Below are 25928 nucleotides of genomic sequence, written 5' to 3'. Positions count from 1 at the left end.
TGTGCTATTTATAACTTTGCTTCTTTCAATAGTATAACATTTCTATATGTGTTTATGTTGATACCTGTATCAATTATTTATTACTATTTTGGGCTGCCCAGTATCCAACTGCACATCTGCCACAGCTTCTTTCTCGTTTAGTTGCTTGGGTTTTAGTGAACAAGTCACAGCTCCAGGAGCCCCCACGGAGTACGCTGGGCCACCCATCCACAATATACCAATTAAAAGGAGCATGATGGTAAAAGGCAGAGAAAAGAGATTTAATGAACATAGCCAGGTGAGAAAGAACGTATTAAAGAGTTCAGTGGTGCCTTCTGTGGGGTGTTAGAATAAGCTTTAAATTAAAAATAGAAAAAAATAATTAGGACATAAGGCAACAGGTATGTATAGTTGAGCCATCGTGTTCAAAAGGTGATCTTGTTAGCTGAGTTTTTATCATAAAATCCTGGGCTCCAGGAGCCCCAAGAAGCTAAGCTTGGCCACTGATTCCTGTAGCCCAATTAAAGGGGCGAATATCAGTGGGAAACAGAGAACAATGGTTTATTCAGCATGGATACCTATCAATGAGAAAGAAAGGAGTCCAGTGACTCTGAGGCCACCCTTGGGGTACAGACATGGGTGGGGTTAGGTTTAAGCAGGTCCAATGGATATTGGTAATTAGCAGCCCCATCAGGGTGTGATCTCACCCATCAACGAGCCACCGCTGCCTCAGACCAAGTCCTGCAAGACAGTCCTGCAAAGTGGTCCATAAGTTCTTAATCTGATGATCACTCTCGTCGGTACACAGGATCAGTCTGAGTTCCGTAAGATCATTACTTATGATCCAGAATTCAGCCACGTCTTCAAAGAGAACTGTCTTCTTCTGGGGACAGGTGGGTGGGGGTCTATCTTGAAAGGTTTTGCTCTCCCTGGAATCCAAGGCAATTCGGGAAGAAAGATTAGGAGAGAAGATGTTGGATGACAGACTCTCTTGATAGGATAGTGTTGGGGGAACAACTCTAAGAAGTGAGGACACAAAACTCTTAGTCTCAATAACAAAATAAAAGAACCTAAGCCAGGTCTAGTGACTATCTCTTCCTGCTGCCTATGGAGCTAGATGTAGTACCCTCAGACACTTCCCCAGGACTGTGCCTGCCAGCACGCTTCCAGCCATGACAATGGACTAAACCTCTGAAACCATAAGCAAGCCCCAATTAAATTCTCTCCTTTATAATAGTTATCATGGCCATGGTGCCTCTTCATAGCAATAGAACACTGACTAAAACAACCTGCCCCTGTGCCTCACCTTTACGGAGCGTGCACAGAAGCAAGGGCTACCCATAGTCTCCCCATGCTCTCACACACCTCCTTACGAGCCTGTAGGAGCCCACGCAAGAGCAGCACACGTTACACAGGCTGTTCCTTTCCTCAGCTGACTATTTGCTTCGATGTGCAGAAACCCTTTTTATTTAAATGTGATCTCATTTAGGAAGTCTTACTTTTTTTAAGACATGGTTTTAAGGTTGAAGTAAAAACTCTTTGTTCAAATAAATGCTCTGAGTAGTTTTGTGTTTTATACTAGCCTCATAGTTTAGAATCTTAACAGTTGAGAGTTGAGTTTTATGTCCTGGGAGATGTAACAGTCTGGTTCCTTTATTCTCCTTAGAGAATTATTACCTGCATTTCCCAGCACCAGTTTTTGAAGGCACTCTCCAATCTCTGTTGTATATTGTTTCTGCCTTTATGGAAATCTCGTTAGCTATAAATATGAGGATTTATTTCTTAACTTATTCCACTTTTCAATGTGTGCTTCGTGCCAGTACCTGCTGCCATAACATCGTAGCACATTTTGAGTCAGGTATTCTAATGTCTCCAAATTCGTCCTTTTCATTCAAGATTGTTTGACTAATTGGAGTCATTTATGAATCCATGTAAGCTTCATTATTGTTTTTCAATTATCTAAGCAATGTTATTGATATTTTTATAAGAATTATACTGGTTCTATATAGTTAACATTAATTCTTCCAATCCATACACATTGTCTTCCTCCTTTTCTTGTCTTCCTCCTTTTCTTGAAATTAATGTTCTTATAATTTTTCATGGTATAGGCTTTTTTTTATCCCTGATTCAATTTGTTAGAAATTTTTCTATTTTCTTTCTTTGTTTTTTAACTGCTACTGAGAATGAGATTGCATTCTTGGTAATTTCATTACTGGTGCAAAAAAATAATTACTGAGTTTTGTAAGTTTGGTTTTGTAACCTGCAACTAATACTGAATTTGTCCTTTTAAGCAATTCTTATGAGATTCTTTTGTTCCCCTCTCTATGGAATCATGTCATCTGCAAATGGAGAATGCGACTCCTGTGTTCCTAGTTGAATGGCCTTTACATTTCCTGGCTCTGGAAACTTCCAGAGGTATAGTGGAAAGTGCTGGTGAGAGGAAAAAACCTCTCCTTCTTTGTTCGGCAGCTTCAGATGTCCTCTGCCCACTCTTGATATATGTTCTTCCCAAACTTTCTCAAGTTTCTGAGGTTTGTGTTTATCAATTTATGTAGGTTGAACTATGGTTTCATCCCTGGGATAAATTATACTTGGCCATGATGTGTTATCTTTTGGATGTATTGTTACATTTCTTTTATGAATATTTTGATGAGAAATTTTGCATTTGTATGTATCAGGAGTGCTGACCTGTACCTTTGTCTCTTGTATGTCAGGAATTCTGGTCTCTGGTTTTACCTGTTGAATATCAGGGATGCTGGCCTCTGGTTTTGCCTGATGGATGTCATCAGGGTAAGCACATCCTCATAAAATAAATTTAGAATAATTCACTCTATTTCTTTTCTTTGAAACAATTTTTTAAAATTAACATTAGTTTTTCCCTAAAATCTTGACAAAGATTTATGAGTGAAACCACCCAGTCCTAGGTTCTTATTTTTTGGGAGTAAAATTTAGTTACTGGTTCAACGTGACAACTTTTTGTTGATATATTGGTGTATATGTTCATTTTTCAGAAAGTAGTTTATAATAGTTCTTAATAATTCTTAGAATTTTTGCTATACAACTTTAATTTCCTCCTTTTATCTATGATTTTTTTTCTTTTGACATAGGTCTCAGGATGATCTAAAAATTGATATTTTGGAGGAAGAAAACACATAGAACTGTTGAAAATTAATAAAATGAAAAGCACAGTGGAATATGCAACCAAATGAAAGAAAGTGAGAGATACAGGACAAGATTGGTGAAAGTCTATAATCAAACAATAAGAAATATACTAAATGAATATGAGCAAAATTCCTAGGAACTCTAGGATATGATAAAAAAAACCCTAACATTCTACAGATATGATCTAAGATTAAAATAATAAGCTATAGAGAATCTATTCCATGAAATTATAACAGAAAGTTTCCCTAATCTAGAGAAAGAAATAGATATCCAAGCATAAGAGGCATTTGGAGTCCTAAATAGATATGACCAGAGCAGAACTTCTCCTTGACACAGTATAGTCATGATGTCAAAATACACAGCAAATAATATTAAACACTTAAAAAAACACAAACTCACAAAAGCAGAAATATGAGGAAAATACCAGGTGTCACACTAACAAGATTCAAAGTTTAGATTAATATATTTCAAGTCGGGGAGATTAATAATTTTCAATTAGCAGTGCTATTTCTAGCAAGTCTGCTTTGATTGACAATGAGAATATTTCAAAGGAAGTAAAAACTAAGTCAATTTGCAACTACCAAACCAACATTGCAGAAGATGCTTAAAGGAATAATATATACAGAAAAGGAAGAAAGATGGTCTTAATGACAAAAGCAAAGGAAACAATAAATTCCCTAAGAAGAATAGATAAACAAAGGGGAGCAACTAGGAAATTCATCATTTCCAATACAGTAAACCACTATGCTGAAATACATGATCCTATGGGAACCTTTTTCATTCAAACAATACACTGGTTTACTGTGAGGATTTTTTTTCTTCTTTTTTTTTCCTTTTCTCCATCTTTATTAAATTGGTTATTTCTTAATTACACTTCAATTGTCATTACCTTTCCCGGTTTCCAAGCAAACATACCCCTAACCCCTCCCTCTCCCCTTCTATATTGGTGTTCCCCTTCCCATCCTCCTCCCCTTACCACCAACAATCCTGTTCACTGGGGGGTTCAGTCTTGACAGGACCCAGGGCTTCCCCTTCCACTGGTGCTCTTACTAGGATATTCATTCTACCTATGAGGTCAGAGTCCAGGGTCAGTCCATGTATAGTCTTTGGGTAGTGGCTTAGTCCCTGGAAGCTCTGGTTGCTTAGCATTGTTGTACTTTTGGGGTCTCAAGCCCCTTTCAAGCTCTTCCAGTTCTTTCTCTGATTCCTTCAACGGGGGTCCTATTCTCAGTTCAGTGGTTTGCTGCTGGCATTCGCCTCTGTATTTGCTGTATTCTGGCTGTGTCTCTCAGGAGCGATCTACATCCGGTTCCTGTCGGTCTGCACTTCTTTGCTTCATCCATCTTGTCTAATTGGGTGGCTGTATATGTGTGGGCCACATGTGGGGCAGGCTCTGAATGGCTGTTCCTTCAGTCTCTGTTCTAAACTTTGCCTTCCTATTCCCTCCCAAGGGTATTCTTGTTCCCCTTTTAAAGAAGGAGTGAAGCATTTGCATTTTGGTCATCCTTCTTGAGTTACTGTGAGGATTTTTAATATAGCTACAAGCTTAAAAGGGAGAATGTCTTAGTTAGGGTTTCATTACTGTGAAGAGACAACATGACCAAGGCAACTCTTATGAAGACAACATTTAATTGGGGCCAGCTTACAGGTTCAGAGGTTCAGTCCATTAATCATCAAGGTGGGAGCATGACAGCATCCAGGCAGACATGGTGCAGAAGGAGCTGAGAGTTCTATCTACATCTTCATCTGAAGACTAATAGGAGAAGATTGGCTCCCATGTAGCTAGGAAGAGGATCTTACTGCCCACCCTGGCAGTGATACACCCATTCCAACAAGGCCACACCTCCTAATAGTGGCAAGCCCTGGGCCAAACATTCACACCACCACAGTGAAAGGATGCAGTGGTTTGAATGGGAATGGTTCATATATTTGCATGCTTAGTCCCCAGCTGGCGAACTATTTGGGAAGAATTAGGACATGACATGTGGCCCTGTGGAGGGAGGTATGTCACTAGAGGAAGACATTAGGATTTCAAAAGCCCACTTCATTTCCAGTTAGTTCTCTCCGCCTGGTGCTTATGGATCAGGATGCAAGCTTTCAGCTACTGCACCACACCATGACTGCCTGCCTGGTGCTAGGCTTCATGTTATAATGCCCAGAGACTCTAGCCTCCTGGAAACCTGAGCCCCAAATTCAACTTTATTTTTTAAGTGTCTTAGTCATGGAGTCTTACCTCAGAAACTGGAAAGTAACTAAGACAACAAGTAAACTTTGAATATCAATAGTGAGAAAGTGAAAAAACAGGCAATAATCCAATCAACGAGAAGAAAAACAACAAAGTATCAGAAATTACTAAGCATATCTCAATAATAATCTTAAATGTAACTATAAATTCACCACTCAATTCACCAATAAGTAGAATTAGCCTTCCTGAATAGATTTAAAAAGTAAATCTGTCTGTTCTTTCTGTGAAAGACACTTCACTGCCAAAGAAACACACCAATAGTGGAAAGCGACTTATCAAGAGAATGAAAACAAAAACAAAAACAAAAACAAAACTATACTGATACTGACAAAATGAACTTCACAGCAAAGTCAATGAAAAGATAAAGAAAACCACTATTAATAAAAGGATCAATTCATCAAGAACATAAAACTATTGTAAATATTTATACACCAAATTACGGGGTACCCAATTTCATAAAACAGATACTAGTGGACATAAAAAGTCAGGGAGTTCATTTCCTAAAAGTGGAACACTGAAATCTTTTTCTGATATATCAGCTTGTGGTGCTTTGAATGGAATGGTTGCCAACAGCTCATATGTTTAAAAATACCCCAATCCACAGAACTTTGGGAAGGATTAGGAAGTTTGGTCTTGATGGAGGAAATGTGTCACTAGGAACAGGCATTGGGGTTTCAAAAGACTCTGCCATTACCAGTCTCCCTCTCCCTCCCTCTCCCTCTCTCTGCCTCCTGCTTGAAGATCACGATATGAGCTGTTCCCACCACCATGTAGCTGTCCTGCCGTTGTGGAATCTAGTCCTCTGAAACCATAGATCCAATTCAATGTTTTCTTTTATGGTTTCCTTGGTTGTGGTGTTTTGTCATAGCATAGAAAAGTAATTAATGCACTGCTATATAATTATATTTGGTTTCTGATATTGAAGAGCTGAGAAAATGTGGAGTATAAAAGTCTCTCTTTCTCTCTGTCTGTTGTAAAAGTATCTTATATTCACCTGATATAACTGTTGATTTTGAGGCTTCCTGCTGAATAAGCTTGCCCTCTCTAGTTCTCTCTGAGCTCTGGCTAACTCGTTCAACTCAACTGTTCTGGCTCAAACTCCTCTCCAAGCTGACTGATTCAATCTGGCTTCTCTCAGCCCCTCACTGAATTGCTCTGCTTGTCCTCAAACTAACTCTGGAATTTTTTTTCTAATCTTCTGGTGCCTTCTTATCCTCTGGATTCAACTACCTCTGCTGATCTGCACTGAACTGGCAAACAAACTTATCCTCACTGCTTGGCACTCATTACATTGACTCCTGACTGACTGGCTCTCTTCCTGCACTGTACTTAAATAGCCTCTCTTTCCTTTGCTGTTCTCCTGATAGCTGGGCCGTTTTCTATCTCTGACTATCTTTGACTTTTTCTGTCAAGTCTTTCTCTGATTTGTCAATTAGTCTGACCCACAATTACATGCCACTGTCAAACATGGCTGCTTCCTTCTACAAACTAATTTTTGTGTCTGTATTCCAGTCAGAGGTATTAAGGGTGTGTTATTCCAGCCGTATCACACAGACCAGAAGGTCTTTGGAGGTGATTCTTTGCCAGAGCAGACATGCTGCCAGGTTAAAATCCTCTACAACCAGTCTTGTCCCCTGCCTGCCCCCCCCCCACTTCTCTCTCTATCTCCAACCCCTCTCTGCCTTTATTGTGTTTTGACCATCTATTGGAATGGCTCATCTGTTAGAGTGTGCTCATGGTATGCACTCACTGATAAGTGGACATTAGCTCAAAAGCTCAAAATACCCAAGATACAGTCCACAGACCACATGAAGCTCAAAAGGGAAGACCAAAGTGTGGATGCTTCAGTCCTTCTTAGAAGAGGGAGCAAAATACTCAAGGGAGGAAAAATGAAGACAAAGTATAGGGCAGAGACTGAAGGAAAGGCCATCCAGAGACTGCCCACCTGGGGATCCATCCCATATACAGACACTAAACCCAGACACTAATGCAGATGCCAAGAAGTGCTTGCTAAGAGGAGTCTGTTATAGCTGTCTCCTGAGAGTCTCTGCCAGAGTCTGAGAAATACAGAGACGAATGCTCACAGTCAACCATTGGCCTGGGCATGGGGACCCCAAAGGAGGAAATAGAGAAAGGATTGAAGGAGCTGAACAGATTTGCAACCCTATAGGAAGGCCTTGTTGGACATCAATGGGAGGAGTGGTCCTTTGTCCTGGGAAGACTCAAAACTCCAGTGTAGGGAAACAACGTCAGGGTGGGTAGGTGGGAGTGGGTGGAAGGGTGGGGGAGCACCTTCATAGAAGCAGGGGGAGGGAGGATGAGATAGGGGTTTTCCAGAGGGGAAACAGGGAAAGGGGATAACATTTGAAATGTAAATAAAGAAAACATCCAATAAAAAAAAGAAAAAGAAAAGAATGACTGTGTCCCCCACTATTTTTGTTTGACAGAGTTTTCCTGTTAACTCATCTTTACTTGTATTTATGCCCTTTGGGTGGGAAGACAAAACTAATTGCAGTATCAGATACATAAAGCTTTGATCACAGTCTTATAGTTTTCCAGTAGGAGGCACATGGGTACTTAATTTGTGTCCTTGTAAGATTCCAGGATAATGGCTCTAGGGTATTGATTGGGAGGAAATGTGCCTTATAGTTTTCAGAGCACAATGTTTAGTAGAGAAATGAAGAGGAAATAGAAACAAGAAAGAATATAAAGTAAGAATGAGAAGGAAAGCATCTGGGATTGAAGCATGAGAAGTAATTAAAAAAAATGTAGCGGTCTAGAAAAGTGAGTCATAAAAGCCTAGTGCAACAAGATGCAAAATGAAATACAACCAAATAATTGAAGCTTAAAAGTATCAATAGGGAAAATAGTTAAATTTGGAATTAATCGATAAAATGGAACAGAGAGTATTATGACCATAGTCAGTGTGACTTCTCCCTCTCTTTGAGCTGTCTTTTGTGGCAGTCTCCTCAGGTGTGGGGCAGAGGCATGAGTATGTCCTTCACAATTATTGGAATTGTTATTATCCTAGTCTACTTTCTACCAGAATTCCCTATCTGAGATCCCTTCTCAACCTGTCAGTTACACCTTCATCTCTGTTGCGTTGGAGATCATCCTTTCTGAACTCGGGCCTTTCCGTGACTGCAAGCCTAATGAAGTATAAAAGCTCACCCTTTACCATTGTGATTTGCAGAGCCCTTCCACAGCCTTCTGCAACAGCCAATTTCTGCAGCCCACCATCAGTAACCCATGTAGCAATAAAAGAGAAGAGTGCCTTATCTAGTAAATATCTGATTGACAACTTCAGTTTCAGGCTATGCTGCCACACCTCTGCTTCTGCATCCACAGCCTGCTCTTTTCTAGATGTCTCTCCATGGGCACTGCATCCAGCCATTAATTATATATTCACAGCCCCACATAGTCTTTCTCTGAATAAACAATCAAAAATTATAATTAATAAAAATTAAAATAGACAATGAACTTAGATTTTAAAATACCACAACTTTATGACACCCAGAAGAATTCTTCCTTGGCATGGTTACTACCATGACACTGGCCAGTCATATTGCATCAGGAATCAGGAAGTATAGAGAAAACAAGACGTAAGGCTACAAAACCCCTAGATTACTCCCAGCAATGTCTTCCTCCAATAAGTCTCCATTTCCTAAAGGGTCTACAACTTTCCCAAGCAGCACCTTAAGTTAGGGGCAAAGATTTCAAACACATGATCTTATGGGGACACAGCACAATCAAACCACAACATGACCTAAACTAAAGATATTGTGAAACGCTAGCTAAGATGCTTACATAGTACAGGATTTTCATTTCCAGGGTCAAGTCACAAGTGTGCTGTGCCCATGGGTGTATGGGAGTCATGTGAGTGTATGATTACCTTGATGGGTGCATTGGAGTTGGACAGGTAGTGCTTTTCACTGTCAGAAAAATCACAGGGGAGCTTATGTCAATAGATGTAGGTGGTGCACAAGTCAGTGCCAAGAGCTTGAGAGTGACTTTGTTGGACTTCTTTGGGCTACCTTGCTAAGGAAGTAAACTAGCCGCTTACTGAGAGCAGCAAAGTGGGACATCTCATCTGCCTCTCGGGAATTCATTGGACCAAGCATCTAAAAATGGATGGCTCAGCGATGTGGTCACAGGAGACGGGCAGGGCTGTCTACTTGCTTTCAGAAGAACATGGTGACCAAAGAACCCAGAAAAGGCTGCTCAGATCCTTTTCTAGGACTTTGTGTTCTGAGTCACTAAAGATAAATATGGGAAGCCTTTGGGGTGTCTCTTAGGACTGAGTGAGGGTGAATAAGCAAGTCATCAGGCTGATTCATAGTTACCGAGCATAAATGTCTCTTTTATCCTCCAGATACAATTGTTGTCTCAGAGACTTACTGCTGAATAAACTCACCCTCTCTGGTTCTTTCCGAACTCTGGCTGATTGGTTCAACTCAGTTGTTTTGTCTCAAACTCCTCACCAACATGAATGATTCAATTTGACTTCTCTCAGCTACTGATTGAATTGTTCTACTTGACCTCAAAATAACTCTGGCAATCTGTTCTAATCTTCCGGCTCCTTCTCATTCTCTGGTTCATTCTGTCTTCACCTGCAATCTGTCTCTATAAAACTGTCCCAGTAAAGCTGCCTCCTTTCTCTTTTCCTCTCTCTGTGCTACTCTCTTAAGTAACCTCTCTTTCCTGTCTGCTCTCATGAGAGTTGGTCATATCCTACCTCTGACTCATCCTGTCAAATCTTTCTCTGGTTTGTCACTTTGTCTGCCCCTCAATTAGACATCACTTCCAGATATGTCTGCTGCTTTTTATAAACTAATCTTACTTTCACTGTCTGGGATTAAAGTGTGTACTAAGATCATGTCTGTATTCCAGCTAGATCCAGATAGACCATAATCCGGGATGTGTCTGCAGTCCAGCCTAACCACATAGATGTAAAATGTCTTTGGATGTGACCCCTTGCCAGAGCAGCTATGTTGCTTTTCTACAATCAAAAGAGCTCATCATAGCCCAGCTGTTTTCTGGAGTTCTTAAACGCTGACACAAACACTTCATCATGAGTACTTCCCAAGGCTCTGGGCCTTCTAGAAGTTTTGCATAACTTAGTCAGCAGAACTGCTTTGTTGCTACACAGAAGCATTAATCCCATTTTTGGTTTTGAATGTATCCCCCAAAACACCGTGTTTGACTTGCATGACACAATTTTTCTACTTTCAGTCTTGGGTTTCTTTCCTCTATTTTATGTCATGGGAATCGAAAGGATGCTCCACTCTGGAGCATGAAATACAATCTTCTTGTGCTGTGTGTTTCATCTACTGCTCTGCCTGATTCTTCATGCTGGATAAATATTTGAGATCCTGCCTGGATCTCATGCAGCTCCCTCCTTCCTGGTACTTTTCTCTCTTACTACAATGCACAGCCTCTGGCTCTGTTTCCACCTGTAAGGTAGACTGCACCACACTGTTTGGGTTCTCTTTTAAGGTACTGGCTCCCCCCAACTCTGTGCCCTGTAAGCTTGAGACATGGTGAAACTCCTCTTATCTGTTCCTTGTTCTCAGAAGTATCCAGTGTCTGAAAAACGTTGTTCCAAATATTTTGTCTGATTATTTAGCTGCTTAAGATAAATGTCTCTATCAACTGATAACCATCAAAAATGTAAGTTGATTATAATTTTAATACTTGCATAAAATTAAATGTTAATTTGAGCTCATCACTCATGTGTCTTCCTATAACTTGTGCAAATCAGATTGTGTTGATATGTTACAGGAACCACATTAATAAAAGATATCCTTAGGACAGCTTTTTAAAAAATTGTGAATCTGTACAACTTTTAAATAGCTATTAAATAGCAACCTTTTCATTGTGATATTCCGGAGAATGAGAAAGCTATTAAAATTATCATTACTGTATATTTTAATTTTTAAGTATAAAAAATTTTAAATTACCGTTAGTTATAAAAGGGATGTATAAAATATGCCTTACCCATTTACTATAATTAACAAATGCTCAAATTTACTTAAGCAGTTTAAATGCCCGTTTGACATCAAATTTGACAAGTAGACCTCATTCAGAACAACTTGGATTTTAGGAAAGGATTTAAATTTTTAACTGCCTTAAAAAGCAGAACAACAATTTCAAGATTATAAATCTAAATCCCTTAGATGTATGAAGTAAATAAATTCAAGGTATATAAGTCTTTTTGGAGCCATTAGTTAATTACTTTAAAAACCTCTAATGACTTCTTTCACATTTTGATTAGAATGCCAATTATTCCAAATGACACATTCACTATAATTTTGTCCTCCTCTATTTTAAAACTATTTCCACTTGTGATGAGATTGCTCGACAGCAATTGATCTAAAAAATATCTTAAATATTCAATGCTAGAACCTAAAATGCACAATTACACTTCATCCATGAAATTCCATGAAAAATATTTTAATAGGATAATTATACTTGTATTGGCTGAAATAATAGTAATAACACTCCTGAGAAGAGAATCCCATTAAAATGCTTGGGCTGGCACGGGGCTCAGTGGATTAAGCATTTGTCACACAGCAGCGAGGACCTGAATTTCAGGCATCCTAAAACACACCTAAAACTAGACACAACATGACATGTCTATGATCCCAGAACTCTCTATGGTAAGGTGGGAGGTGGAACCAGGAGAATAATCCCCTACACCAGCAGGCCATGCATCCTGGTAAATGCACTGGCAAACAGCAAGAGTCCCTGTCTAAAGCTAAATGAAAGGCAAAGACCTAAGCCCAAAGTTGTCCTCGAACCCTGTGGCGTGTATGAATCCACACTCACATGAGCACACACACATATACATATCATACATACATGCACACACAAAATACTGTAAAACTTTCACATCAAAGTGACAAAGACACTCAAATCTACACTCATGAGATGATATTAACATGAATTCTGATGTCAATCTAGTAATTCTTCATATTCTTATTTGTTAGGGATATCCTCCCCCCACAGGATTTAACTTAGCTCATGTTACATACCCTTGAAACCAAAAAAGTAAAAGCATGCATATCTTCTTCCTCCATGTAGTTGTAAAAGAAGGCAGAGAAATATTTTAAAAATTAAATGCTAGAATAGATATAATAAGCTAATTGTAACTTAGTATAAAATAATGCCATTTATTAAAAATCTACTAAGGCCAGAATTCTTTAGTTTCAAGTTACATCTTTCCATGGTTCTCTCTCTCTCTCTCTCTCTCTCTCTCTCTCTCTCTCTCTCTCTCTCTCTCTCTCTCTCCTTGCCTTTCTCCTTTCCCTTCTATCAGAATAGATTCATTTTCTCAAGTCTGTGATAAACCCTTAGTTTCGACATGATCTATTTTGAGAATTTTGGATTTATGCTCTCATAATTGGAGAAAGGAAACAACTATTTGTTTGTGCGGGGGGTGGTTTGGGGTACTTGTTTCTTTGTTTGTTTTGCTTGTTTGCTTTATTTTTTTAGCCTAGCCAGGAATGGTGGAACACACCTGTAATGCCAACACTCAGAAGGCTAAAGCAGGAAAATTGCAAACTAAAGACCAGACTATATTACACTGCAAGACCTGCTCTAACTTCAGACCTTGTCATCATAAGCCTTAGCTCAAGTCTGTGTTGAAGAGGGGTGTGTGGCTACCAGTATAAAGAACACCTTGTAGCAATGAATAGCCTAGTAAGAGCACCAGTGGAAGGGGAAGTTAATAAAGATAAATAAATAAATAAATAAATAAATAAATAAATAAATAAATAAAAGAACATCATGTGTCCCAATAGAGAGACTCTTTAACAAGGAGACTGGATAGCAGACTATGACCACTCAAAAATATACTTATAATTAATAATACTTTGATAATTTTTTTCTTGTTAGTTTTTCTTTTTTTAATCTTTATTAACTTGAGTATTTCTTATTTACATTTCGATTGTTATTCCCCTTCCCGGTTTCCGGGCCAACATCCCCCTAACCCCTTCCCCTCCCCTCCTATATGGGTGTTCCTCCCCATCCTCCCCCCATTACCACCCTCCCCCCAACAATCATGTTCACTGGGGGTTCAGTCTTGGCAGGACCAAGGGCTTCCCCTTCCACTGGTGCTCTTACTAGGCTATTCATTGCTACCTATGAGGTTGGAGCCCAGGGTCAGTCCATGTATAGTCTTTGGGTAGTGGCTTAGTCCCTGGAAGCTCTGGTTGCTTGGCATTGTTGTTCATATGGGGTCTCGAGCCCCTTCAAGCTCTTTCAGTCCTTTCTCTGATTCCTTCAACGAGGGTCCTGTTCTCAGTTCAGTGGTTTGCTGCTGGCATTCACCTATGTATTTGCTGTATTCTGGCTGTGTCTCTCAGGAGAGATCTACATCCGGTTCCTGTCAGCCTGCACTTCTTTGCTTCATCCATCTTATCTAGTTTGGTGGCTGTATATGTATGGGCCACATGTGGGGTAGGCTCTGAATGGGCGTTCCTTCTGCCTCTGTTGTAAACTTTGCCTCCCTATTACCTCCCAAGGGTATTCTTGTTCCCCTTTTAAAGAAGGAGTGAAGCATTTGCATTTTGGTCACCCTTCTTGAGTTTCATGTGTTCTGTTAAAACTCAATTAATAATACTTCGGTAATTTTTAAAAAAAAATAAGTTTTTCTCAAATTACAGATCTGCCAAGTTAACATGTGCTAGTCAGCTTTCTGTCACTGGGGCAAGATGCTTGAATAAGAGCAAGGAAGTTTGATCAAGCCTCGTGGTCTTGGAGGCCTAGGTCCATGTGTGAGCCTTGTCTCTCTGGGCCTGTGATGGTTGTTTCACCAAAGTTTGGAGTAAAGGAACATTTTCACCTCATAGAGGTGGAGAAACTAAGAGCTGGGAAGAGTCTGGGTCTCAATATCTACTTCAAGGGTATTTCTATAATAACATCACTTCCTTCCATTAAGCCCTACTTCTTATGGGTTCTGTCAGCTCCAGAAAGCACTGGCAACAAATCCTTTAACTCAAAAAACTTTAAGGGTCTTTCCAAACCCAAACTGTGGTGACTTCTTTCTCAACCACCTCAGGTTCCCTACAAAATGACGGTAAGACTGCAGTTAGGGTGACACAAACATGACACAGGGCCAGATATGACCCACTTCCTGCTTTATATAAAAGATTAAACTATGGCAAAGACAAAATGGTTGCCTTGTTTTGCATAATTCTTTTCATGACACAACAGTGGGGTAGGGTGCTTGTGACAATGATTGTGTGAGTCTCAAAGCCTGAAACATCATTGGCTGCCCGACCCCTTAGAGAAGAAGACCCCATTGGCTGCCTGACCCCTTAGAGAAGAAGACCCCATTGGCTGCCTGACCCCTTAGAGAAGAAGACCCCTCCACTACTGACAATGATTTAAATTTTCATGGCCACTATGGAAATCAGTAGAGAGGACGGTATGACCAATGACATCCCCCCTGATGTATGCCTAAACAACTCTAAGCAACCTCACTGAGAGGCTCGTACACCTGTGTTTAATGCTGTGCCGTTCACAACAGCCAAGACGTGGAACCAGTGTAGCTGCATCAACTGACAGATGGAGAAGAAGGATTAGGTGTGTATACGTGATGGAATTTTATTCATCCATAAAGAACGATAAAAAGAAATCATATGTCAAGCAACTGAAGCCAGATTCAAGAACTGTATGTTTTGTCTCATATGTAGATCCGAGAGTTTAATTAGGGGGTTAAGAGAGAGGGTAAGGAGTATGTGTAACATTAAGGTAGCAAGACAACTCTTTGGGGCAGAGGAAGAAGATCATAGAGAAGGGAGAAAAGGATAGAACTTGGGGGGAAGAACCCACAATAACAAAGTATTATAAAAATGCCATAGGGAAGTCCATAACTGTGTGTGCTAACTTAACAAAACTAGCAAAAAGAATAAAAAATAAAATATCAAGTATCAAAAATTAAAACAGTTCTGGAACGTGGAAGCTGCTAATTAAAAGGTTATAGAAGGCCATTGGTTTAGACTGAGCTTCTACTGACTGAGCTCCCAATGGACCAGACAGGAGTGATTAGTGTCAAAATATCAGGGCACCCGCTGTACTAAGTCACTCAGCCTTCCAGGATGGGGTGGAAAGACAGGCCGATTTCAACTGGCGTGCTGAGGAAATGCTCTTTGCTTTAGACCTAACAGGAAAAATAACTTTATAACGGCCATCGCCCATTTTGTGGTGGCTATACTCTTCAGAGCTTTTCCTCTGCCTGTGAATCCAGCCTCCCCTGCACAGCTCGTTGGAACAGCTTACAGAGAAATGTGTGAGGTTCAAGAAATGCAGGCACAGTCAATTAATTTCAATCCCCAGCACTAGGGACAAAGCCAATTAAGATCTTGCCTCAAATGTGTTGTAATTTTATTTTTCTTCAGACTGAGTAGTGCCTGTTGCACTTCTCAGCGAGCATCCTCAGAGGCTCTCTCTTAAAGGGCACATTTCATTAGGCGTTAATTATTTCTCAGCCAAACCGTTACTTTTCTTAAAAGGCAAAGTCAAGGGGTTCTGGTTGTTTAAGTCATCATAAAATTCTCCCAACAAAGTTTTTCCTCTTTCTTTTATTATTGCTGTTTTTCACTAGAAATCAGCATGCAGCGGCTCTAATTCTACCAATGTGTCTGCATCTACAAGTTGTGTTTCTTGTATAAAAAAAAAAAAGAACTTCCTGCATCAGCTACTTGAGAACGACAGTATACAATGTTCACAGAATGAACTTGAATCTTCCCTTTTGAGTTTTGCAGGGCCGCGGCTTGTCCTGTGGGCAGGCATCCTCCTGGTGAATGATGGGGTAGGGCTGTGGTACTTGGGCTCTCTCCCTGTCTACTGTCTTTCTGTACAGCTCAGTCTTTCATGTCAATGTTTAAACACCATGTTCACTAGGAATACCTTTAAATTGGCTGTGCCCTTCCTTGCAACTCCCTTAGAAGCTATTTTTATTGTTGCTTTATTGAGATATATCACATAGAATACAATTCACATGAACTATGGACTTCAGTCACTTAGAGTCATAAAAATCTGTAATCATCACCACGATGAAATCTAGAACATTTTCATTACTCATTCCCCCCCAAAGAAACTCCATACCCACCAAATTTTTTTCAATATTTTTCCGAATTTCCATTCCATTGCCTTCCTTATACACACACTAATTTACTTCTCAGCTCTATGGTAGCCTGTATTAGGTATCAAATATAGAAAGCCTCAAGTCATACACAATCTTCTGGATTTTCTGTCTTCATTTATGCATATTTTCATGTTTCATCTCCATCGTAGCCTATGTTAATAATGTATTTTATTTCTTTCAATGACTTAATATTTCATGGAAATGCCACTGGTCGTTCATCCATTCCTCTGTTGATGACGTTCAGACTGAGTCCGATTTGGAGCCACTATGAGTAAGGCTGCTATGAATATTTGTGTGCAAGTATTTATGAAGATTTGTTTTCATGCTTTGGCGTACAAGTGGAAAAAGAATTGCTGGTCTCCTTTTAGTTTTATTTAATCCTCTTCAGAAGCTGCCACACTTTTTCCAAGGAGGCTGTGCTGTTTTATAAAATCTTCCCATGTCAGCAGCACCTAAGACTTCCCATTTCTCTTTTAAATGTGTTTTATTTAAGTGATCTCCCATTGTAATGTTTATGCACATAGTTCTGAGGTTGAACATCTTCCTGACCATTTTCACATCACCTGGAGAGAATCACATCTCCTTGTTTCAGTGAGAATCTACTTCCTTATTGTGGCATCGTGAAAGCTTGTTATGTATTTTGGATACAAACTCTTCTCAGATATAAACGTTGTAAACGTTCTTTCATTCTGTTGTTTTTCTTTCCATTTGCTTGAGTGAGTCTTTTGAAATACACAAGTTTTTAACTTTGACCAAAAGAAAATCCCATTAATCTATTTTTGGTGTTGCTCAAGGTTAGGGATTTATATCAGAGAAACCACTACTTTCTGGCAGGTCCCATATATCTTGTAGAACTTTTACATGTTATCTTACATTTATATCTAGGTCTATGGCAAATCAATTTTTTGAATGATCCCTTCTTTCCCACTTCTTCCAGTTTCATTTCTTTTTGTCTCAGCTTTTCAACCTCTTTGTATAAAGTTCCTGGGCATGAAATTCTTTGTATGTATCCACCTTCCAGCCTAATAGTGCTTGTCGTCTAGGGATACACACACACACACACACACACACACACACACACACACACACACACACACCACAGAAACACCACACTTTGGAGGAATAGTCAAAGTATACTGCCTTTAGAATCACTTTAAAGAATTCCTTTTCTCTTTGTAATTTTGCATCCTATCAAAAGCAGCTGGATGAGCAGAACTACAATGGGGCTCTCTGCTTGCCTATATGTAGTGATGTGGGTCTTGTACTTGCAACTGTCATCTGGAAAGACCTGGACAGGTTTCCTAGACAAAAGCATAGAATGCCATGTGTGAAGCAGCTGCCTTTTTAGTGTTGAATGCTTAAGTATCCCTTTTAGTAATTGATTCTTGTTTACATTAATAAACCCTTATGTTGATGCTGCTTCTGGGCAGCAGTGAGCCTTGGAAAGGTCCAACCCGATGGCACATAGAGCAATCACTGGGCATGCGTTCTAAGAAGGGCATTAGGGAACTGATCTCTTCCTGCCTTTGCCCTCTGATGCCTTGAAGTGAGCTGCCGCACAACAAACATCAAAGCCAATCTATCATGGACTGGAACAGGGAAGAAAATCACCCTCTCCACTCTCTAAGTTGATTTTTCCCAGGTATTTTTTTCCACAGTGGTTGAATAGCACACAACTAAGATTCACAAAACTCTCACATTAATCCTGTTTTCTCATTGTTGGCCCCTGACTCCCTGTCTAGGGAACCATTTTAAAATTTGGTTTGATTTATGTCCCTATTATTTCTTATTGAAAATATAAACATTGGTGTTTCTGTACCCATATTCCTCTTTCCTATTCTGAAGGTGTCATATACCAATGCCATGCCTCCCTCTGAGCTGCCTTACTTCTTTTACGTGTCTCTGTTGGGTGGGTCTGCCATTATGTATTCCATCTGTCTTCTGCTAGTATTTGTTTGCCTCTGTACTGGTTTTCAGTTACTTTGTAACAAGCCACTATATATTTGGCAACCTGTGTTTAAACAATACAAATTTGGAGGCAGAGAAATGGATCAGCAATTAAGAACATTGGCTATTCTTCCCAAGAACTGCTTCAGTTCCAGGCACCCACGTGGTGGTTCACAACTCTCTGTAACTCCCGTTCCAGGAGATCTTCCAGCCTTCTTCTAGGCACCATAGGAACCAGTCACACAGGTGGTGCACAGACATACATGTTTAAATAATAACGAATAAATGATATAACTTTACTATCTCAGAGCTTCTGAGAATCAGGGGTTGAGGCCCACCTGGACTAAGTCCTTTCTTGGCACCTCACTGGGGCAAAATGAAGGTATCAAGTCTATAGACTCACCCAGGTCCTCAGGCTTCTTGCAGTTTGGTTCTCTGTGGTTACAAAGTGAAGTCCCTGTTTTCTTGGCCACTGTCAACTGGCTCACGCTTAGCAGATCTTCCCAACAACACAAGCTGGGGATATTCTCAGAACTTTATTTCTCAAAGGCTGTTAAGAGACTTTGAAGGGCTCACGTATCAAACCAGGGGTGCCTAGCATAATCTAAATTTTCTTTAATTCGAAGTCAATTGATTAGACCTTATATCTAAAAATCCAAGGACCTGTAACCAAATTCTGATAGGGATGAGAGGGATATCCTGATATTCATAGAGTCTGCTCCCACTCAAAAGGGGTTACACAAGTCAGACATCAAGAAACAAAACTCTTGGGTTCACCATAGAATTTTGCCTCTACATTTAGAATGCACACTGTGCCATAATAAAGAGATCTGTGTATATGCAATTTTGCATTATGTCGATGTATTATTGGGATAAATTCCTAGAAGAAATATTATGCATATGTATTTTTGCTGTGCATTAACAAAATTGCCTTCAGATGGCTTTGTGTTCTCAGCAGCAACATGAAAAGGAGTTTATTCTCCAACAACTTCAGAGGCTATTGTCAAATTCTAGAGAAGTCGGTCTAATAATAAAGTGTCTTACTATGACTTAATTTTTTCTTATTATTAATGCTCTATTTGAAAAAGTTAAAGGGTTATTTTGAGTCTACCAGAGGAATTGTGGCTTTAGCAGCTGTATCCCACCAATGTTCTGTGCTGTGGCTAGCAGTGGTAAAGCTGAGATGTCCAAGACCTTGTACAATCAACAGTGTTCTTACTCAAGGCTGGGTCTTCAGTGTGGTCTTGGCTATGATCCTGACTGCCATTATGCCTGCTTGCATCAATAAGTTTCTCCCTTAGCTTTTCTGGAAACTCCAAGAACATCTCATACTCTACAATAAAGTCCTTTCTCATTTTATTGAAAATCCTAGACCTTTTATTGACCCAGACTGATAGATCTTCATTTTTCTCTTGTAGAAATTAATGACAAATTCCTGAAATGCTCTTATATAAATCAAACTTATTTCAATGAAATGTAAATTAGTTTGATGACTACTCAGAAAGTCTCAAGTTATTTGGCAGGAAGAAGAAGTTTAAATTACGATGATCTTTGACATAACACTGTCAGCTTTAATGTCCAATTTATTTCTACTTCTTGTTTCTAATAAGCACTTAATCACAAAGCTGTGCATTATTATAACCCTGGTGACCTCACTGTTTCCTTCATCTTTGTGTCTAGTTCTATTTTGCTTAACAATTGCATACCCCATGGAAATTCAAAGTTATTCCTCAAGATTTCTGAGAATTCTTCAAGTACTGTACCTGCTTGGCCTCCTTCTTCCTTGATGCCCTAAGGCCCTTGCATCCTGCCCCATCCCAACCAATGTTGACTCTGTCTTAACCTCTTGCCATATGTCAAGGTTTTGCAGCCTTAATAGATTCAATTGACTCTTTAGTTGTATTTCCATGTGGGAGTAGGAATAGGAAGATGTCACATCAAGTGCTGCTGGAATGTATTGTGTCTCATCTAGTTGTATTTGTAGGATGGAGGGCACTGGAGTGGTTTGATTTGGTTATGGTTGGTGCTTGGAACTGAATCCCAGCCAAGCAAGAACTCAACAACTTACCTACACCCTTAGCTTATGCAATGTCCTTGGAGGTCAAGCAAAGGTCAATCAAATATCTACCATTTTATTGACTCTCATTTTTCCTCTTTCTACTAAATAAAGAAGACATGGTCATTGTCTGAAGCTTTGAACACATTGATCCCAACAGACCTACTGCCCCTCTTTAACCCAGTAGGAAGCTGCTGAGCCTTGCTGCTACTGTTCCTGTAGCACTTCTATGTGCTGATGTTCCCACTGCCTTAAAAAAAAGAATTAGAAAGGCAACTGTGAATTCTATCTTAGGTATTCCAGGTAGTCTAGTCATTGTTTTTAATAGCCAAGTAGTACTCCATTGTGTAAATGTACCACCAAACCCAGTCACAATTGCTGATGCCAAGAAGTGCTTGCTGACAGGAGCCAGATATGGATGTCTCCTGAGAGGCTCTGCCAGGGCCCTACTGATACAGATGAGAATGCTTGCAGCTAACCATTGGACTGAACAAAGGACCCCAATGGAAGAGTTAGAGAAAAGACTGAAGGAGCTGAAGGGGTTTGCAACACCATAGGAAGAACAACAATATCAACCAACCAAACCCCACCAGAGTTCCCAGGGAATAAACCACCAACCAGTGAGTATACACGGAGGGACCCATGACTCCAGCCACATATGTAGCAGAGATGGCCTTATCCAGCATCAGTGGAAGGAAAAGCCCTTGGTCCTGTGAAGTTTGTTTCCCCAATCAATGTAGGGTAATGCCAGGGTGTTGAGATTGGAGTGAGTGGGTGGGAGTGGGAAGAGGAGGGGGAAAAGAAGATAACATTTGAAATGTAAATACATAAAATTTCCAAGAAAAATACAATTATTACAGAAAGAAAAGAAAGGCAACTGCAAGAAGAAACAACACAACTCAAGATTTGGAGTTTTGCTTCTTCAGGCTTTTTTTTATTTCTGCTTTACATCTAAAATCTTTTCTGTACCAAAACAGACAGAATCTGAAGGACATAGGATATAAAACTTTAAAAAAAAAAGAGAGAGGGGAAAAGACATCCCACTGTTCTATATCTCAGAGGACAAGATGACATAATGAATATTACATGGGAAGGAAGATGCAGGGAATAGCTGGACCTTACAGGATTAGGAAGAAGACGTAAACCTTGTCAGTGAGGCAGACACTAAGTAAAGAGGGTAGTGTCACAACTGGGAGAAGACAAGTCCCCATAGCTCATGGCTCAGGGGCTCCAATTATCCATGGCTATTCCAGTGAGAGCCACAGAGACACTCGATACACTCAGAGACCATGTCAGTTCCTTCTCCTTGCTGAAGGAAAGGAATCCTGTCGCTCAAGGTCAGTATGAAAATTAAGTAGAATAGTCCATTCAGAATTTACATTTATTTATTTACTCTGTGTATTCATACATATGCATGCATAAGGGGTTAGGCAGAAGCAGAGACAGAGAGACAGAGATACAAACGGACAGAGACACAGAGAGACTGACTGTGTGTATAGAAGTCAAAAGACCTCTCTTTCTACCATGTGGGTTCCAGAATACTGAATTCAGAGCACCAGGCTTAGTGGTACTTGCCAGCCACAGTATTGCCCTTTTTAAAAAGTCTAGTATCGCCTGCCCCTAGAGGCATTGCAGGTGTGGCTGCTGTGTCACATGTACATCTGTAGGTGGCAGAGAGGAGAGAGACCATGTCTATGCTCAGTGTTCTGACTGTGAACATTTGAATGATTAGTAGCCTACGATTCCCTGAAAAAAGCAAGCCTGAGTCAAGCACCAGCCTGGCACCAGGGAGCTAGCCAGGCACCACCCATCCAGATAGGATCCCAGAGCATGAAGTGAGCCAGAGGCAACACAAACTCCACCTAAGGCTGCCGGACTGGAGATGGGAGCAAGTTGGAGACTAGGAAAAAAAAACCATCTGAGACTTCAGGAAGTAAGCCTGAGAAAGACAGTCATGGGTGGGCCCACATTGGTGGGTCTGAGAGGGGAGTAAGCCCAAGACAACTTCTGGCCTAGTGCCATGAGCCCGTACAGGAAGCTACCCTGAGATGACTAACAACCCAGCACTTTGCAAGCCTAGGGACAGGGGACAGACCATGCCCAAGATAACCCATTCCTGGTGCCATAACGCATGGATGGGGCATAATACTCCTGAGGCCACTCATGAGATGACCCCAGATACTCAGAGACCCTGGATGCCACTAAGAGGAGGAATCAAGTAGTGGAGAAATGGAAGAGAGAGAAACAGAAGGCTGTGTGCACAGTGAAGAGAGGCAGAACTTGAAACTCAAGGGTGTGAGGAACAGTCCCATGTGATCTGTTACAGGATATATGACTATACTGTTAACCTCAAGACTGTATACTGGAGAAACTGTCTCTAGCTGTGATGTGCCTCAGCCCTAGTACATGACTTTAATCCGAGAGCTTTCTGTTTATTGTGAACAAGATTGAATAAAGTCAACCACAGGTCAAGAGGTTGAGCAAGCAACCAGTTGACAAGGAGTGAATCACGGAGATGGAGATAAGTCTGGAGGATGGATAGAGACATGCACAGGAAGTAGAAAGAAGGGACATTTGGTTGGAAGAGTTTTTAAGACCGTTTAGAGAAGGAAAACTGAGGTTTTGTTTTGTTTCCCTTCTGGGACATTGGTTGAGGAAGAAAGTCAACTGGATGCTTTCACTGCCTCTTTGAGCTAGCAGGATTTCACCACAGAGTCTGGACCCTGAGTCTTCATTTGGCAAAATTAAATGTTTGTAATTTTGTTTTTAAAAGAACATGGTAGGGTCCTGGCCTGCACTGCCACCAGGGGCCACATCTGGGTTAGTGGCCCTGCAGCAGCAGGTGTCTGTTACAACTAAAAGCCAACCAGATGTCACTGGTCTAGGCTGTACAGAATTGGCCCCAACCCTTGCCTGGGCATCTTGAGAGAGCTGGTTCTGGGGACATGAATGCCAGAGAGCTGACCCCACCCCTAGCCAACTGCAGGACTCAGGAAAGAGGGGCCCTGCACATCCCTTAAGAAGCTCAGTAGAGCTGCTGGTCATGATTTGGGGAGTTGTGGGGAGCTGACCCCAGGGATAAGAATGTAGGAGATCCTGCCCACCACTCATCTCCCCTGCAATGGCAGGACACAGGAGAGATTTTCTTCCTCCTCTCTCACCACTTGCAGCTGGTCCTGCAGGGAAAGCTGGCCCTGGGCTCCTGAAAGTAGAAGAGTTCTCCCTGCCCCTCACCAGCTGCAGCACTGGGGAGAGCAGGCCCTGCACCTCACCTGCACAACACAGTAGAGCTGGCCCTGCTGGCATGGGCATGAGAATGGGAGAGGTGGCTCTGTCCCTTTGCTGGTGGCAGAACTGGATTGGCCATCCAGCGCAGGGCAGAAAGCACAACCCCCTGGTGTGAGTGCAGGAATGCTGGCAGAATGACCAACTCAGATATCTCTCAGGCCCAGATCCAAGACTTTGAACTGGTTCACCCCAGCATCTATCCTATCAATGAGTACATGAAGGGGTCCACCCTCCAGAACCCAAAACCACAGAATGTCCATGACACAGGGCAATAACTGGATATCCAAGAGGAGTCCCAGTGAAGTTCCAGTATTGATAGTGTAGCAGAAGCCAGAAGCCTCTACCAGGCCAACAACTCATTTCAGTGAACAGGCAAAGAAGTGTGGACTAAAGGGTATACTTTAGAACAAAGTGTGATACACTACAGCTTCCACAATGAGATTTTTTTCTTCTTTTGGGAGACAGGTTGCAAAGGTGGAGGGTAGGTATTTGGAGGGAAATGAATAGGGTTGGGATGCATGATATGAAATTCACAAAGAACCAATAAAAAGTTAATAAAAAAATGTTGAGAGCAAAGCAGATAATGGAGGCCTGGCTTGTAACATTTCAGAGGGAAGTCTAAAGATTCTATCAGTGCTGTTTGCTATTTTAAGAGTTCTGGTTAGCTGGGGCTGAAGAGTCAGCCATGATTAACAAGATACCAGAACTACTAAAGCTAAACTTGCATTAGTGGGACACTTGGTACTGGTTAGCTGGAAGTAAGAAATTAGCAGTGGTTAAGAAGAGACCAGCATCACTGAGATGAAATATTCTGGCAAGTGTTTCCTGAGAGAAGAAAGAAGCTGTCATCCAGAGGCAGTCATGTTTGTACCTCGTGTTGGCAGATGGACTTGGCAAGGTAAGAGTCCAAGAGTCACAGAGGTGGTACTGGTTTTGAAAGCATGAATGGGTCATGGAGAGCAGCTGCCACTTGACACTGTGAGAGGCTAGGGAAGGCCATTGGTGAAGATGTAGCTTCAGTGGGCAGTTGAAGGCCCAGGGTGAAGGTTATGTAAAGAAGTTGAGGCTTATCATTATGAAGATAGCCTATGAGAGGCTATTGATGAAAGTGAAGCCCAGTTGCAGCAAGAAACTTCAGCAGTTTTGGAGATGTCAATACCACGGGATGACCTCCAAGAACAGCAGCAACAATGGGGTGGAGACAGCTAGAACCTAGACAATAAGCTGTGTGTGCGATAGTGGGCAGAGGTGGAAAAGTGACCCAAGCCCTCTGGAGGAACCCAGAAGACGGTGTGTGGATCCCAGACTTTGAACATTGAAATATTTATACTGTTGGAGTTTAGTTTCGCTTGGGTCAGATTGTGGCTGTGCCCTGGTTCTTCCTCCTTGAAGAATGTACTTAATTTAATTGTGATTTTTACAGAAGTTCACAATTGAAAGACCTTGAAACTTTTAAAAGGGATTTTGGATTTTCAGAGAGATTGGATATTTTAAAGAGACTGGATTTTTAATGTGTTTTAATTTGTAAAGACTGTGGAACTTTTAAAATTATTTATGTTTTTAATGTGAGAGCTTGGGGATGAAAAGGAAAGAAGAGCTGTGGCTTGACAGTGATGTGTTTGTGTGACAAGTGAACAAAGGGTCAGTTGTAGTGGCTGGTTTTGTGTGTCTACTTGACACACAAGTTCAAGTCACTAGAAATCAAGGAGCCTCAGTTGAAAAGAGGCCTCCATGAGATCCATCTATAAGGCGTTTTTTTTTTTAAATTAGTGACCAATGGGGGAGGATCCAGCTCCTAGTGGGTGGTCCCATCCTTGGTCTGGTGGTCCTGGGTTCTATGAGAGCACAGGCTGAACCAGTCATGGTAAGCAAGCAAGTAAGCAGCACCCCTCTATGGCCTCTGCATCAGCTCCTGTCTCCAGATTCCTGCCCTGTTTGAATTCCTGTCCCAACTTACTTCAATGATGGACTATGATCTGCAAGTGTAAGCTGAATAAATTCCACACATCCCCCACGCAAAAAGTTCAGAATCAGTAAACATCCCCCAGACAGAGTGGTACCCATCATCAATGAAAGCATCAAAAGTACAGAGGTCAAGT

At 40.9% G+C, this 25928-nt stretch overlaps 1 protein-coding gene and 1 non-coding gene across 2 annotated transcripts in view; one reads left to right on the top strand and one right to left on the bottom strand.

Moving 5' to 3' along the window:
- Otol1 (otolin 1) overlaps nt 1-25928 on the bottom strand; it is a 142587-nt gene that overhangs the window by 40949 nt on the left and 75710 nt on the right. The window lies entirely within an intron of this gene.
- On the top strand, nt 22155-22285 carry LOC120101287 (small nucleolar RNA SNORA17). Its single transcript, XR_005501661.1, has one exon. It is a non-coding gene; the product is annotated as a small nucleolar RNA SNORA17 (small nucleolar RNA).

This window comes from Rattus norvegicus, chromosome 2 (genome assembly GCF_036323735.1).
Source record: "Rattus norvegicus strain BN/NHsdMcwi chromosome 2, GRCr8, whole genome shotgun sequence".
Lineage (NCBI taxonomy): Eukaryota > Metazoa > Chordata > Mammalia > Rodentia > Muridae > Rattus > Rattus norvegicus.
This window is presented reverse-complemented; position numbering and strand designations above follow the sequence as displayed.